Source organism: Melanerpes formicivorus, unplaced genomic scaffold, assembly GCF_026170545.1.
Source record: "Melanerpes formicivorus ecotype bairdi unplaced genomic scaffold, bMelFor1.0.p_v2 SCAF_83, whole genome shotgun sequence".
Classification (NCBI taxonomy): Eukaryota; Metazoa; Chordata; class Aves; order Piciformes; family Picidae; genus Melanerpes; species Melanerpes formicivorus.
The window spans coordinates 1,069,423-1,085,855 of NW_027142435.1; the positions used below are offsets into that span (position 1 = coordinate 1,069,423).

General features: G+C 60.5%; 1 protein-coding gene across 3 annotated transcripts in view; it reads left to right on the top strand.

Annotated features, from left to right (window-relative positions):
- The first annotated feature begins 645 nt into the window (after positions 1–645).
- Positions 646–16,433, top strand: part of GATAD2A (GATA zinc finger domain containing 2A) — a 52,937-nt gene continuing 37,149 nt past the window's right edge. For 2 of the 3 annotated variants that reach the window (XM_068165057.1, XM_068165060.1), the window contains exon 1: positions 13,093–13,304. The gene's annotated coding sequence lies outside the window, so the exon portion shown is untranslated. Of the gene's footprint in view, positions 725–13,092; positions 13,305–16,433 lie in introns of those variants that run through there. The other variant, XM_068165058.1, reaches the window with a different exon arrangement.

Consider the following 16,433-nt stretch of genomic DNA (forward strand, 5'->3'; position numbering starts at 1 on the left):
ACCACTTAGTAGGTGGGCGGGCCGAGGGCTGACCGTGCTTTGTGATTGGCTGAAGCGCGGACAACCCTAGTTTTTGATTGGTGCCCGGCGCCATCAGTCTTTCATTTAAAAAAACTTAATGATAATTAAAAAGCAAACAAACAAACAAAAAGAAACCTCGAGCCCGCTCCGCGCGCCCCCAGTGATAGGATCATTAGGAAAAAAACAAAGCAAACAGGTCGGGGCGGGAAAGGAGCAGCGGAGCGCGCGGGGGCGCAGAAAAAGTTGTGTTTGGGGCTTTTCTATTCCTCCAAATCTGCCTAGCAACCGCGGGGGGGGGCGAGGGGGGCGGGAGGGAGGGGAAACAAATTCCCCAAACCGCCACAAACCAACCAAAACCCGCGGCTCGCGCCAAGGTGACGGTTGGTGGCGCGCGCGCCACCCGCGTGTCCCCTCCCGTCTCCGTCCCCCCCCCCCAGGGGGAGTTCCCGCGCCCGGCGGCAGCGCGCGCACGGGGCGGGCACGAGGCGGGTCTCCCTGCGCGCGCAGCGCTTCCCCCCCCTCCCCCTACCCCCCCCCCCCAGGTCCCTCCTCCCTTCCCCCCCCCTTCCCCTCCTCCTCCCCCTCCCCCCCCCCCCTCCTGTCAGTGGCCACCTGAGGGAGCCGCCTCCCCTCCCCCCCCCGGCCCCAGTCCGGCCCGGGCCCCGCTGAGGAGGAGGAGGCGGCTCCGAGGGGGCTGAGGAGAGTGAGTGACACCGCCGCCCCCCCCCGGCCCCTGGGGACCCCGGGGAGGGGGGGGGTCGTGGCGAGGCTGGGACACGCGCACACCCCCAGCCCACCTCCCCCCCGAGGGGGCGAGCGGCTGAGGGGAAGGGGCGAGGAGGGGCGAGGAGGGGCGGGGAGTGGGGGTCGGGGGCACTGCGGGGTACGCCTGCGCCCCCCCCCCGCGGGCTGCGGGGCTCGCGGCGGGGCCGGCGGGGGGGGGGGGGGCAGGGCCCCGGCGGGGGCCGCGGTGGGAGAGCGGCCTGGGAGGGGCGGCCACAAAAGGGGGGGGGCGGGAGGGGGGGCTCCGTGTGTGGGGAAAGGTTCGGGGGGGGGTGCGGGGGGGCTGTGTAAGTACGAGGGGAGGGTGGGCACGGCCGAGGGGGTGCCAGGGAGGAGCGAGAGTGCATCCTGGGAGTTGCCCGATAGGCACAGCACAGCCGCCGGAGCATGGCAGCAGAGCCAGATTATGAGTCCCGGGGACTTGGGCGGGCGGGGGAGGGGAAGTGGGGGAGGGGAGGCAGCGACCGATGCTGAAGAGGAGGCATCCGGGACGCCGCCGGGGGGCTGGCCGGCCCCGGCCCGGCTGGCAGCGGGGGGAAGGCGCTGCGGGAGCGGGGCCGGGGGGCAGCGAAGGCAACCGGCAGCGCCCAGCCGCGGGGGGACGGGCACCGAAAAGTGGCAGCGAAGTTCTGAGCCGACAGAAGGGCCCCGAAAGCGCCCCCGGGGGGTCCGCTGGGGGAGGGGGGTCCGCGGCACCCCCGGGAATCAAAGCGGGAGGTGAGGGCAGGCAGGGTGAGGTCACTTCAAAACCGAGGGGACCTGCTGAGCAGGAACAGCCGCCCCGAAAAAGCAAACCGGAGCGACCCAAGCCCTGGCTGCCTGCTGGAGAGTGCCAGGTGGGCTGAATCCGCGGCAGGGCTCGGAGGTGGGTGGAGGTGGTTGAAGTGGGGCTGATGCCCCCCGGGAGGAGCCCTCCCTAGCCCCTGTGCCTAGAGGTGTGTGGAGGCTGTGTGTGCGCCGAGGAGGCTTCGTCTGCACCCGTCCGAAAGCCCCGCGATTGCCTTTGCCTCGCTGCCTGCTCCTCTCCTGGCAGTGCCTCAGCTGTCTCTGCGAGTTTTGGGGGTTGGGTGGTGTGGAGGCTTTTTTGTCTGGCTGGGGGCGGGGGGGATTTAGTTTGTACGCAAGACAAGCTCTGTTGAAAATAAAGTTATATCCTGTCTGTGGTCTGCCACCTTCTCCTCACCCCCCCAGCCATCTGCCATCTCACAGAGCCGAGCTGGAGGGCTTCTTCCAAAATCTTCATTCATTAGTAATTTCCTAGCTGCTGCCTTCCACTCTCTCTTTCTCCCCCCCCTCCCTCCTTGTCTTCGTGATTGTAAGCGGGGAGGAAGAGCTGAAGAGAGCTGGAAGGGAGCATTTGGCCCTCTGTGAGCTGTGCCACTTGCTGGGGGGGGGGGGGGAGGAAAAACTACATTGGTGGTTTGTTAAGGAGTTAAACTTGAGAAGGTTTTGAGTCTTCACAGCAAATGTAGGAGCCAGTTTCAAAGGAGAAATGGGTGAGGGGAGGAAAGGGAAGGGAAAGGTGCTGGAAGTAAAGGAATTAAGGGAAGGGAAGGGTAAGGGAAGTAAAGGAATTAAGGGAAGGGTGAGGGAAGTAAGGGAAGAAAAGGGAAAGGTGCTGGAAGTAAAGGAATTAAGGGAAGAAAAGGGAAGGGTGAGGGAAGTAAGGGAAGAAAAGGGAAAGGTGCTGGAAGTAAAGGAATTAAGGGAAGTAGGGGAAGAAAAGGGAAGGGTGAGGGAAGTAAAGGAATTAAGGAAAGGGAAGGGTAAGGGAAGAAAAGGGAAAGGTGAAAGCAGGCAAGAAAAAGGGTGAAAGAAATAAGGGAAGAGAAGAGTGAAAGGGAAGAGAAGGGAAGGATGAAGGAAGTAAGGGAAGCAAAAGAAGGGAAGGAGCTGAACTAAGGGAAGCAAAAGGTTTTGTTCCTGCTGTAGCTGCTCAGGAGGGAGTAGCAGAAGTGTTTCATTGGAGCTGGCTGAGTGCAAAGTGCTCCTGGACGCAAGGAAAATGCTCTGCAACCCTTCAGTACTTTTCATGACTGCACCAAGCACAAAGGTGCCTGGAGGACACTGTGTGGGTTTAGGGGGCAGCCCTCCCCTCAGCTGCAGGTTTGAGCCTTGCTTCCACCCTCAGTCTGAGTGGTCCAGATGACTTCTGTGAGTGAGCTTCCCAGGAGCTGAGCTTCCCAGGAGCTGAGCAGTGCCTTGCACCAGCCTGAGCACGCAGGCTGTGCCAGGAGGCACTGAGGCTTGCAGGGCTGCAGCAGCTGATGTCTGCTCAGGGAGAGCTGGGGCTGTGTACTCTGGGGGAGAGCAGCCTGAGCGGGGATCTCAGCACTGCTGATGAAGACCCAGAGGGTGGGAGTCAGGAGGATGGCACCAGGCTTCTGTCAGTGGTGCCCAGTGAGAGGACAAGGGGCAGCAGGCACAAGCTTGAACACCAGAAGCTCAGCTGAACACCAGGAGGAAGTTGTTGAATTTAAGGGTAGTGAAGCACTGGAGCAGGCTGCCCAGAGAGCTGGTGGAGTCACTCCAGACCCACCTGGATGTGCTGCTGTGTGATCCTCTCTAGCTGGCCCTTCCTTGGCAGGGGGGTGGCCTCAGTGATCTCCAGAGGTCCTTTCCATTCAGTGTGAGCACTCAAGTGGAGGCCAGCTTCCCTCTGTGTGTGCCCCTGCTCCCCCAACCCTGCTGTCCAAGGGGCTCCTGTGTGAAGGGAGCAAAGTGCTGCAGGCTGTTCCACGTCCCCCCCTTGGCTTCATTTGAAACACCTTCATCCCCAGTTGCCATGAGCAATTTCAGAGGGTCCTGCAAGAAGCAACTTGTCTGTGAGCAGAAAGCTCCATCCTCTACCCCCCACCCTCACAGGCAGAAGTTCTTTGCCCAGCTGCTGAGTGATGGAAGCTGGAGCAAATGAGAGGAAGATGGTCAGTGTGTGGTGGCAACCCCTTGGCTTTGGGTGCAGAAAGACCCCCCCCAGAGAGCTCCAGAGGCAGGAGCAGCCTTGGCTCCGTGACTGGCAGCATGACCTCCAGCAGGGTCTCTCCCTAGCTGTTGGGTTGCCCCAGCTTTTCAGTGCAGGTGCAGCAGGGCCCTGGGAATCCCAAAGCCTCTGCAGTGTTCCTGCAGCACTCGGTGTCTCCACAGAGCACCTGAGCCCCAGGCCAGTTGCCTTGGCCTCCCTCTGCAGACCAGTTAAAATAGCCTTCAACAATTGATTTATATAACTGGACTAGCTGGGGAAGTGAGAAATTTCCTTCCTCCTAGGATACAATGCCAAGGATGTCAAATCCCCAGAGGGGCTGATGATAAGAACTGGGCTGTCCTTGCTGTGCTGCTAGCAGAAAAGGAGATGGTTGCTCCTTGGAGCCCTGGGGCTGCTCCTCTGCCACTTCTCTCTCCTCCCTCCTGGTCACAGGTGGCCCTCCAGCCCCAGAGCAGGGCTTGGCACCTTGGTGATGAAGGACCAGCCTCTGACGGAGCAGCCTTCACTGATGAAGACCAGGGGGCTCCTGAGGTGCATGAAGTGTGGCCAGCAGCTTGAGGGAGGTTCTCCTCCCCCTCTGCTCTGCCCTAGTCAGGCCACAGCTGGAGTGCTGGGGCCAGTCCTGGGCTCCCCAGTTCAAGAGGGACAGAGAGAGCCCAGCAGAAGATACCAGGATGCTGAGAGCCTGGAGCAGAGCAGCCCCAGAGGGGAGCTGAGCAATGCTCAGTGAGAGCTAAGGGACCTGTGGGGGCCGAGAGGCTGGGGCCCAGTGGCAGGACCAGGGGCACAAACCGGACCCCAGGACTTCTGTCAGGCCAAAGCAAGAAGCTTTGTGAATCCCTTTCCCTTGAAATCTGCCTGGAATAAGGTAGCCCAGCAATGATCCCATCCATCCTAAATTTAGAAGGAGTCTAATTTTCAGCAGGAAAGCAGGTTACAGAGCTGACCTAGTACAGAGCTGTTGGGGGAAGAGAGGAGGCTTCATGGACCCCAAGTCAGCATGGGGCTGGGGAGAGCCTGCTGAGTTTTCTGTGCTGAGAAGAAACATCTCATGCCAGGAGCCCAGAGTTAGCAAACACAGGGAGGAAACACGGAGCAATGCTCCCAGTCCTCATGAAAGGAGAGAGGCTTCCCAGCTGCACTGACTGAAACCTGGCTGTGCTGCACAGACCTTTGGCTTCCCATCAGCCTTGCTGCCTGTGACATCATTTATGGGCAGGCTCCACCAGCATCTTCCAGCCACCCAGGCAGGCCCTGCAGTGCCAGGGGACACAGGGCTGGGGCAGCCACCCCTTGAGGAGCACCAGCCCCAGCCAGAGCAGGCTGAGCTGAGGCTCAACTGGCAAACCTGCATTCACCTCTGGGAGCTGTTGGAGGGCTGCAAGGATCCACTCCAGCGGCTCCATGGCCCTCTGGGGCTGGGGGCACCAACCTGGATGCAATGCAGCAGTAAGACTGAGCCAGGAAGCTGGAGAAGAAAAGGCTGCCTTTGGTTTGCAAAATCATCTCCCTTTGTCCTGGCCAGACCTAAGGGTGGAGTTTGTCCTGGTCCTGCAGTGGATGTTAGTGCCCAGGGTTTAGAGGATGGATCTTAGTGGAACCAGGCATTGCAATGCTCTGCACAGCACTGGAGAGCCTCCTGCTCAGCACCCTGCTCAGCACCCTGCTAAGCACAGTGGCATCATGCAGTGAATAAGGCTGAAGCAGATCCCAGCTGCTTGCCTGTCTCCATCTGCACTGGGTTTGTTCCTTAGCTGTGGCACAAGTCACCAGAACTGTGCTCTGGAGCCAGGGTCCTGCATTTTCACCCAGACTCTGGGGGTCTTGCATGGGCAGAGCAGAGGATTGATGCAGACCCCATCCCACCAGCTCTTGGCTCCTGTTAGCCCATCCTGAGGGATCTTCAGCCAGCCCTGGGCTGTTGAAGCACAGGGGAGGGTGGATGTCACAGCAGCCAGGCAGACAGATCTCTGATTGTGTGGCTTAATCTCCAGCAGGAATCTGTTCTGATGCTGGGTTGAGGGCATAAGCTACTGGGAATTGCTGAACTAGGGCTGAGGAATTTAGGTGGAGTTCTGCAGGCTGCAGCTCCAAAGCCACTCACCTCGTGGAAGGCATTCCCTGCCCCGAGACACTTCCTCTGCAGCTCTGAGCTGGGAAAACAAACCCTTCCTCAATCAGCCTTTTCTCTGCCCGCTTTGCCAACTGCTGCACACTGACTGGGGGTTTGTTCGGCTCTGATTAATGACGAAGTGCCATTAGCAGTGACACCCCCGAGGCGGCGACAGCCCCCCCGCCACGGCCCAGCCCTCTGCGAGGGACACAGCCCCTGCCCGAGAGCGCTGCTGAGCGCCGGCCCCTTCCGAGCTGACCACCTGCAAAGGCAGAGCTCAGCTGAGCAGCACCAGGCTGCCTCTGCAAGGCAAAGCCTTTGGTGCAGCTCCTGCAAGCAGCACCGCAGCAGGGAGGTCTCAGAGGCAGGGGGAGAGAGAGCAGAGTTTTAATCCTGGTGTCTACAGTGCTGCAGGACTTCCAGATCTGCTGCTTAAGCCCAGAATCCCAGCGGGGAGGGGCTGGGAGGGTCCTCTGGAGCTCCCCCAGCCCAGCCCCTGCTCCAGCAGGGCTCCCACAGCAGCCTGCCCAGGAGCACAGTGCCCAGGGGGGGTTGGAAGCTTTGCAGAGGAGACTCCACAACCTCTCTGGGCAGCCTGCTCCAGGCCTCCAGCAGCCTCACACCAAACAACTTTCTCCTCCTGTTCAGGTGGAACCTCCTGGGTTGCAGTCTGTGCCCCTTGTGCTGTCCCTGGGCACCACTGAGCAGAGCCTGGCCCCAGCCTCCTGCCCCCCACAGCTCCTTCAGCTCTCACTGAGCATTGCTCAGCTCCCTCTGGGGCTGCTCTGTTCCAGGCTCTCAGCCCCAGGGCTCTCAGCCTTTGCTCACAGCAGAGATGTTCCAGGCCACTCAGCAGCTTTGTGGCCTCTGCTGGACTCTCTCCAGCAGTTCCCTGTCTCTCTTGAACACCCAAAGCACACCCAGCAGCCTCTCTGGTGCCCTGAAGGACAAAAGCTGGGTTTGGAGAAGAGCTTTTGGTCATTCTTCTCCCACATTTGGTGAAAAGTAGCAGGTTTGTGAGGTAGTTTTTGTATTTCCAACCCCCCTTACCTCTAACTCTGGGGCAGGGAGGACCAAACCAGTCTCCAGCTGGAGGAGAAGGCATAAATGCTTTCCTTGTACTTCCCCACAGCAGTGGGGAGAGAGCTGCTCCCCTGTTGGGCTTCCAGAGTATCTGGACACAGGCACCCCATGCAAATTAGCAATTAACTCTCTTTTAATCAGGAGGCAACCAGAAAAGTTACAGACACTTGGAAGTGCTCAGCAGTGCCCTTCATGCCTAGAAGCACACAGGCTGGGAGCACCACAGCCCTGCAGCTCTGGGAGGTGAAGAGCTGGCAGTGAGGGACCTGGAACGCAGTAGGTGGGGGAGAGGTGAGAGGAAATTAGCATCTGAGTGCCCAGCCTGAACGGGGCACAGCCCTGATGGCATCCAGGAGGGATGGCAGAGTCCCCCCTGCTGCCAAGCAGCCCACAGGTGGGTAGGGAAGGATTCCATGCTGGAGAAGAGACTCTTGGACCAACATTTCTCTTGTGCATAAAATGATGAGGGAGGCTCCTCAGGGCTCCTGGAGTTCCTCTGCTTCCTGGGAGCTCCTGGATTCCTTTTGGTGCCTGGGAGCTCCTGGATTCCTTCTGGTGCCTGGGAGCTCCTGGATTCCTTTTGGTGCCTGGGAGCTCCTGGATTCCTTTGGGCTCCTGGGAGCTCCTGGATTCCTTTTGGTGCCTGGGAGCTCCTGGATTCCTTTTGGTTCCTGGGAGCTCCTGGAGTTCCTCTGCTTCCTGGGGGCTCCTGGATTCCTTTTGGTGCCTGGGAGCTCCTGGATTCCTTTGGGTTCCTGGGAGCTCCTGGAGTTCCTCTGCTTCCTGGGGGCTCCTGGATTCCTTTTGGTGCCTGGGAGCTCCTGGATTCCTTTGGGTTCCTGGGAGCTCCTGGAGTTCCTCTGCTTCCTGGGAGCTCCTGGATTCCTTTTGGTTCCTGGGAGCTCCTGGATTCCTTTGGGCTCCTGGGAGCTCCTGGATTCCTTCTGGTGCCTGGGCTCCTGGATTCCTTTTGGTGCCTGGGCTCCTGGATTCCTTTGGGTTCCTGGGAGCTCCTGGATTCCTTTTGGTTCCTGGGAGCTCCTGGAGTTCCTCTGCTTCCTGGGGGCTCCTGGATTCCTTTTGGTTCCTGGGAGCTCCTGGATTCCTTTGGGCTCCTGGGAGCTCCTGGATTCCTTCTGGTGCCTGGGCTCCTGGATTCCTTTTGGTGCCTGGGCTCCTGGATTCCTTTGGGTTCCTGGGAGCTCCTGGATTCCTTTTGGTGCCTGGGCTCCTGGATTCCTTTGGGTTCCTGGGGGCTCCTGGATTCCTTTGGGTTCCTGGGAGCGCCTGGAGTTCCTCTGCTTCCTGGGAGCTCCTGGATTCCTTTGGGTTCCTGGGAGCTCCTGGATTCCTTTTGGTGCCTGGGCTCCTGGATTCCTTTGGGTTCCTGGGAGCTCCTGGATTCCTTTTGGTGTGTCACAGGTGTGACAGTGAAGCAGAGGCTGGCAGGTCCAGATGAAAAAGCTGCTTGGGCCTATTCCATGACTGATCCAACCAGCAGGAGCTGATCTCTCTGTGGGTGTGCAGCCAGGGACTGGAACTCTGTGGAGTTTTCTACAACTAGTTAATTCTTTTAAGCAGGGTCAAGTGCTGATGAGCCACATGCCAGTGAGCAGCAAACAAGCCAGAGGTGCTTGTTTACAGCCAGGCCCTCCAGTAATGGCTCCCTGCTCTGACTCACTGCTCGCCAGCAGAACACCTTGTGTCCCAGGCTGCAGGTCAGAGGATGAACTGAGCCCAGGCAGGCTCTGCTGCTGGACCAGGGCAAGATCTTCTGTGGCAGGTCCCTGGCTACCAGCAGGGCTGGGTGAACTTTGTGCTCTCCCACTGCCGAGCAAAATCGATAGTCCATGAGGCACTGCTTGAAAGTGGAGCAAAGCTCCCGGAGTAGCCACTTCCAACCATCAAAGGGCTAATTAGGCACAGATAATGACCCACTGGAGGCCCCATCTCGGGCCAAGCAGGGCCTGGCTTGCATCCCCTGCTCTCCCCCTTGCCTCCAGAACTCAGCCTTGCCTTTCCTTCAGTTCCAGAAAGATTCATTTCCATTTTCATTCAGGGTCATTCACCTCACTGCTTAGATGGTGGAATTGTGCCTCCTTTCCCTCTTGCATCCTGGGCCAGACCCAGATGGGATGAGAGGGAATGGATTGAAGCTTGAGGAGGGGAGGTTGAGACTGGAGATGGGGAAGAAATTCTTGACAGGGTGGAGAGCCCCTGGCACAGGCTGCCCGGGGAGGCTGTGGCTGTCCCCTCCCTGGAGGGGCTCAGGGCCAGGCTGGATGAGGCCCTGAGCAGCCTGGGCTGGTGGGAGGGGTCCCTGCCCATGGCAGGGGGTTGGAACTGGATGATCTCTAAGGTTCCTTCCAACCCATTCTATGATTCCATGAATCCCACCACGACCCCCAGGTATCCTGGGCAAGCTGCTGTGGGTGTGCTTTACAGGGCTGTTGGACTGGGTGCTCTCCAGAGGTCCCTTCCAACCCTTCTCAGTGCATGATTTAGTCAGATCATTTCAGATCTGCAGCCAGCAGAGAAACCCCAAAGGCAGGCTGGGCAAGGTGCTGAGGTTTGCTTGCTGGTGTGCTTGTCCCTGTGTCAGCCTCCAGGTCAGCACACTCAGCCCTGAGCTCTCCTGCAGGCTGGCAGTCAGGTGAGCAGCACAGATAAGGGTGCTGGTGCCATGCAGCTCGCAGACACACTGCTGCTGAGCTCTTGGTCCTCTGGACCATCAAACCAACCTCAGAGCTGCCTCCTCTGCCTTCCCTGCAGCCTGTATCTGCCTCAGAACCCGTCTGGCCTGTTTGGTTGGCCAACATTAGCATGTTCCCATGCAGCCTGCATCTGCTGCTGGCTGCAGGGAGATGACCAAGTCTCCCAGATCTGCCTTGAGCTTTCCTCCTTCTTCTTTGACCTACATTCTGGTGAGCACTGAGACAAGGCTTAAGCACGTTCCTCATTCCTGCTTCAGGGACAGCTGGGATTGTGCCTGAGCTCTTTGGGGCTTTTTCCCTCTCTCTCAATACCAAATTTTGCTGTGGCTGCAGTAAAATTGAGCTTCCTGCTGCAGGCTGGGCTGGGTGGGGTGTTCCTGATGAGGGTAGGTAGTGGAGTGTCAAAACATCACAGAAGGGGTTGGGTTGGAAGGGACCTTGAAGATCAGCCAGCTCCAACCCCCTGCCACGGGCAGGGCCAGCTCCACCAGCCCAGGCTGCTCAGGGCCTCATCCAGCCTGGCCCTGAGCACCTGCAGGTGGATCCAGGAGGGCTGAGGTGCTTGGTGCACTTTGTGGGCTTCACGTCTGGGATGCACCTGGGAAACACTTCAGGAAGAACAGCTTCAGAGTTGGGCTTTGTGCCTCCAGCAGAGAGCTGCTTCTGTGAGGAGCTGGGGGGGCTGCAGCAGAGCCAGGGCTGTGTGGCAGCAGAGTCCCTGCGGTTTGCTGAGCCTGAGGGGCAGTCAAGCCCAGATGGGTTCTGAGGGCCACTGGCTGGTTGGATCTTTGTGGTTCACCTCTGTCAGGATGGAAAGGGCTGACACAAACAAGAGAGGAGCTGGGTGCTGTGTGCCACCAGCCCAGCTGGGACAGCTGCTGGGGACAGCTTCCCCCGGGAGCCAGCCGGGCGCTGAGCTGGGAGTGTCAGCAGCAGAGCACAGCTGCTGGCCTGCTCGGAGCACTGTCACCTTGGTGACACACCCCAGGCTGTGCCAGCCCCGGTGGAGGCAGCCAGCAGCCTTCCTGCTCCCTTCTGACCATGGGGAGGCTTTCCTCAGGGCCGCAGTGAGCAGTGGGGAGGTAGCAGCCTGCTGGTGCTGCTGCGCTGGGCACCGGCCGCCGCCTGGCCAGGGGGGCCTGGCAGCAGTGTGGCTGCTTGGCCTCTCTGCTTCTGAACTACTGGATTTGAATTCAAGTGGAGCTTTTAAGTGAGATTAAAATCCAATCATGCTAATGATAGAACATTGTCTCTTTTAATCAAGGTGTAACACAGGATTGCTTTGGTTGGGAAAGCCCTTTCAGATCCTCCACTCCAACCCTTCTCTAGCTCTGCCAAGGCTGGGGTTAAACCATGGCCCTCAGCACCACGGCTCTGGGGCTTTTAAGCCCCTCAAGGGATGGGGATTCAACCAGTTTTTTGTCATGTCCAACCTAAACTCCCCCTGGTGCAGCTTGAGGCCATTTCCTCTTGTTCTGTTGCTGGATGTTCTTCTGAAACACCTCCAGGGATGGGGATTCACACTGGTGCTGCTCAGATTCACTCTGGTGGTGCTCAAATTCGCTCTGGTGATGCTCAGATTCACTCTGGTGCTGCTCAGATTCAGATTCACTCTGGTGCTGCTCAGATTCACTCTGGTGCTGCTCAGATTCACTCTGGTGGTGCTCAGATTCACTCTGGTGGTGCTCAGCACCTGAGCAGGTAGTTAGGAGGTGCAGAGTCCCAGAAAGGGGACTAGTCAGATGAAAGGTGCACTGGCAGCTGGCTGTGGAGATTGTTTGGTGCTGTTCTAAATAGGAGAGGAGAGCATGGTGCAGCAATCCTCTCCTCCTGGCAAACCCTCTCCACCTGGCAGAGAAGTTTCTATACCCAAACAGGACTGAAATGCCATTTAGCAGCGACTCTTCCTGGTCTCTTGGCCTTGCTTGGCCCTAAGCAGTGTCAGCTTCACTTGTGTCTGAGCACAGGAGGAGCACCACCCCCAACATTCTTCCCCCAGCCCCAGCTCCTTCAGAATTTGGCAGATCCAGGTAGATTGATGAGGTTTTGCTCTGATTTGCTGGGCTTTCACAGGAGTAGCTTCACTTCAGCAGATGTTGTGAGCAGGTTCCCTCAGGCTCCCTCTGTGCTTCTAGGAACACCAAGCCCGTGGTCCTGATGGAGCCACCAAGGTGCCACCGAAACCACCTCAGCTCCTGCCTCTGTGCAGCAATTACAGCACGGATGCACCTTCCCGGTGACTGAATCATTGCTGCTCCACCCAAACCATCCCCCAGCAGCAGCTCCTCGCTCAGATTGGAACTTTGCCCCCCCAAAGGAGCCAATCTTTATTAAAAGAGGGGGGCTGGGGGGAGGGAAGCAGTCGCTGGTCGTCAGGCACAGCCCATTCTGAAGCCTTTGCTTATTTGATGCTTTAAGTCTGCGGGAGGATCTCTGTGCACTCTTGACTGACTGTAGACGGATGGTTCGGTTTCTAGCCTCACGGTTACCTGATCTATTTCGGCCGAGAGTTGGATTTCTGAGCATTTTAGGGTATTTTCAGGCTGTTTTCTGCCCCCTGCCCCGCCGGGAGCTGTCACTAGTAGGAGCTACCCTGAGCCTCTCGGCTGTGAGGAATTAGCTGTGTCTAAGTTTGGGCTGCTCAGAGCATCTCTCTCCTGAGCCTGTGGAGCTCAGATGGTCTCGCTCAGACTTGACCGTCTGCAAGAGCGATTCCAGCGTCCAGCCGAGCCTGTGGTTCGCCGCCGGCCGCCCACCACCCGCGATCGGCAGCCGGGTCTCCGAGTCTCGGTCTCTCTGCCCGGAATACGCCATCCGCCCCGGGCTGGCTCCGTGCTACTCTTTGCCCGGTATCTTTCGGCAGCCGGCAGCGGCGGAGCCCGGCAGCAGCCCGCTGCTATCCGTTTCCCTTCATCAGCGCCTGCAGACGCTCAGGAAGGAAAGCGATGCAGGGGTCCCTGGAACAATCCGTGTCAGCGGAAGGTCCTGCCGCCGGCCCGGCCCCGTCGCTCCCCCGGCAGCTCCCCTCCGCCCGCTCCGAGAACAATGCCCGCCCGGGCCGGGGCACGGAGGCCGCGGCGGGGCCGCTCCTGCCGCCGCCGCCGCCGCCGCTCCACGTGGCCCCGGAGCTTCGCTGCAGGACCCGCGGCCCCCGCCGGGGCGCCCCCCGCCCGCGGCTCAGCCAATCCCCGCCCGCCTGACATCGTGCCGCGACCCCCTCCGGCCAATGGTGCCCCGGGTCACAAACCTGCTCCACCATTGCCCGGAAGCGGCTCCGGGTCCCTGCGCGCTGCGGTGCGGCCGCCGCTGGCAGCCGCTGCTCCTCCTGCGCTCCTGCCGCCGGCCGCGGCCCCGCCGCTGCGCAGGACCGGCCGCCCCGTGGCTCGGGCCCCGCCGTGCGCATGCTCCGCCGAGTGACGCCGAGACTCCATGTGTGAGAAGCGCATTATTTGGCAAGGGGAGCCGCGGCCGGGAGGATTAGCTGGGGGATCCCTTGGCGGCGCGGAAAAGGGGGCGGCGAGGAGCGGGGAGAAACCGACCGGCGACCGGGAAAACGGCACCGGCGGCGCCCAGATGCGCGGGGATCGGCCGGGAGGTGCCGCGGCGTGTGAGTTCCTAGATTAAAAGTTCTCGTTGGGTTTATTGTCTTGGGGAGGGAGAGGCGGCGGCTGAGTTATTTGTGCCAGGGGATGCGGGCGAGCTCCCGGGGCAGTCCTGGCAGCGCTCGGTCCTGCGGGCACGGCGGGGCAGCCCTCGCCTGCTCCGGGACAAGTGCAAAGTCCAGCTCGCCGGCGGCGGGCGGACCGATGGGTTAATGCCTGCTCGGGAAGGAGTCGGTGCCCGTGCCCGGCGGGGGGGGGGGGGCGGGGGGGAGCGGGGCTCTGAACGTGCATCCTCGACGGTAAAGCCAAAAGTTTGGCGGCGCGGCGCTTCTCCCGAGCCCGGGGCCGAGCTCCCCGGCTCGCCACCGGCTTTTGTTCAGCAGCCTCCCAGGCGTTTGTTTCGGAAAGTTGTTGCGGGCTTTCCGCCGTGCTGCTTCCTCTTCCTCCTCCTCCTCCTCCGGGCCGGCTCCTGGCGAGGGCGCGGAGCTTGGGAGCACCCCCTCCTTGCCCGGGCTCTCGCTGCCCCCACGCCCGGCTGGCACCGAGGCGGCGGGACCGGCCCCGCGGGGGCCGCGCTGGGGGCTGAGCGGCCGCCCCGGGCAGCCCCCGCCCCGGGTAGCCCCCGCCGTGGCACTGGCCCGGCTGGCGGCCAGCCTGCGGCCGCTGTCACAATAAGAGTCCCCGCCCGCCCTTCCCGCGGCTCAAGGTGCACCGGGCTGCGGCCCCCGGTGCCGTGTCGGTAACGGGGTTATCGGCCCGGGGCTCGCCGGCTGACCCGCCCCGGGCCGCTCCGCTCCTGCACGTCCCCGCCAGAGGAAGCGGGCAGGATTTGCCCCCCGGTCGCGATAGTCCCCGGCGCTGCCCAGGCACGCATCGTGCGCCCGGTATCCGGGAACTGCTGCCGGATTGGCGGAGGAGCCGGGGCCCGGTGGCTGGAAACTGCCTGGTTCCCGGCTCTGGGCACACTTCCCTCTGCAGCGCAGCTGCTCGCCCTGCCTTTATGTTGTGTTGACCCGGAGGTTTTACTTTCACTTGGCCCTTTCTGCCCCCCCAGCCCTCCTCTCGCTGTACTTCATGCAGCAAAGCCCTGTCCCCAGGACAGCGGCTGGCGGCCAGCACACAGCACTGCCACGCTCCACGGCAGGCATGGCCCAATCCTGCTTTCTCCCAGCTTCTTTCGCAGGTGCTGGAGGTTCCTCTGCTCCCTGCCCGGCTGTGGCTGCGGCTGGCAGCTGAGGTGGCAGAGCTGCTTCTGGAGACAGCCACACAGGAAGTGAACCGAGAGGGGCCTTTGGGAATCCCAGCCCTGCCAGCAGGCAGGGAGCTGCCCAGCAGCAGCTGGAGAGGAGAGCAGAGCCCTGCTTGCCTCCAGACAGACCCCTGGCCAGCCTCGGGGGCAGGAGGAGCCCTGGCTGGGAAGAAGCAGGGCTGTGGGAGAGGTGCTGTTAGGTGATGCAGGACCCGAGGCAGGAGGGGGCAGAGTAAGGAATGAAGGGCTGTGCAGCACGTGGAGAGCTGTTGGTGCCTCTGGGCTCTGTGGTGGCCTTCTGGCAGTTGTGCTGCTCTGCAGACCCGGAGCTGGTGACCACCAGGCTGGTTCCACAGTGTCTTGGGACAGGGCCCCCTGGGATGGGGCAGCGATGCTGCACTGAATCCCTCTTCCATGGGAGGCTCCTGGCCCCCTGAGTGCTGTAAGGGGGGGACCATGCTGCCTGTGGAGGGTAGAGCTGGCTGCTGGTGGGGACCTGGCAGCCCTCAGAGTGTCACAGGCAGGGAGTGCTGTGTTCCTGGAGATCATGCTCCAGTGCTTGCCCCTCTGGCATAAGCTTTGGTGTGTCTGGATTGTCAGGCTCTGGACAAAGCCAGGAGTGTGATGTCCTGGAGGCAGTGAGGCTCTGTGGTTGAGTATCTCAGACAGGATCACAAAATGTGCTGCTCTGGGGGCTGGGAACTGTTCACTCTGGGCTCTTTTCCTCCCTTTGGCTATCAGGGGGGAAGCACAGCTCAGCATGTGACCCTTTGTGGGGGAGCAGCAGCCTGATGCTCTTCTGACTTCTCTTTGGAAGAAGCAAAGGTTCACAGATTCCCAGCAGGGGTTAGCTTGGAAGGGACCTCAGAGATCATCCAGTGCCAGCCCCCTGCCATGGGCAGGGACACCTCCCACCAGCACAGGCTGCTCAGGGCCTCATCCAGCCTGGCCTTGAACACCCCCAGGCAGGGCACAGCCACAGCCTCCCTGGGCAGCCTGGGCCAGAGCCTCCCCAGCCTCACTGCACAGAATTTCTTCCTCATCTCCAGTCTCAATTTCCCTTCCTCAGGCTTCAGTCCATTCCCTCTCATCCTGGCACTCCCAGCCCTTGTCAAGACTCCCTCCCCAGCTTTCTCAGCAGTTGTTAGGCTCTGGTTGGACTTTTGAGTGTGAGAAGGACCAAGTTCAGTGCTGGAGATACAAACCAGCCTGGTGAGTCTTGCTGGGGGAGGCTGAGTTGTACCTCTGCTCACCCTGCATCCAGCCATGGAGCAGGATGGATGGAGCCCAGAGGTGGAAGAGCAGAGGAGCAGCCAATGCCATCCCTGAGAGCATTACATAGTCATGAGGTGACATCAGGGGGTGGTGATGCAACCCTGCTGGCAGATGATGCACTGGCAGGGAGCTAATGCTGGAGCCTCCTGGAGCTGCCTTATGACTTCTGGGGGTAATTACAGGCTGGGAGTCACACATGGAGCTGGATCCAGTCACTGGTTCCAGTGCAGGTAGCACTGTGTGAGCTTTGTGGCAGGTGAGGGGAGGCTCTGGGGTCGCTTTTTGGCAGCACACAGGCAGCAGGCCCAGGGTTTGACCCTTGTAGGTCCTCTCTGCACAGCCTCAGGTTTGGACTGGACTTAGCCTTCTGCTGTCAAAGGAGCTGTAGTGGTGGAAGGGACTCTGGGCTTACTCTTTTATGGTCTTACACTTCTCTTCTGGGTGTGCTCTTCATGAGCCCTACCCATCCCTGGGGGCTGGGAGCATTCCTGAGTCACTGCCACTGGAGGGGGGGAAGGAGAAGGAAGGATGCTTGGGATAAAGGCAGGCAGCTTCTGAGGGCTTTGGGGTAGTGCTGGAAGAAGGATTTCTGCCATCAAGCCAGAAAGGA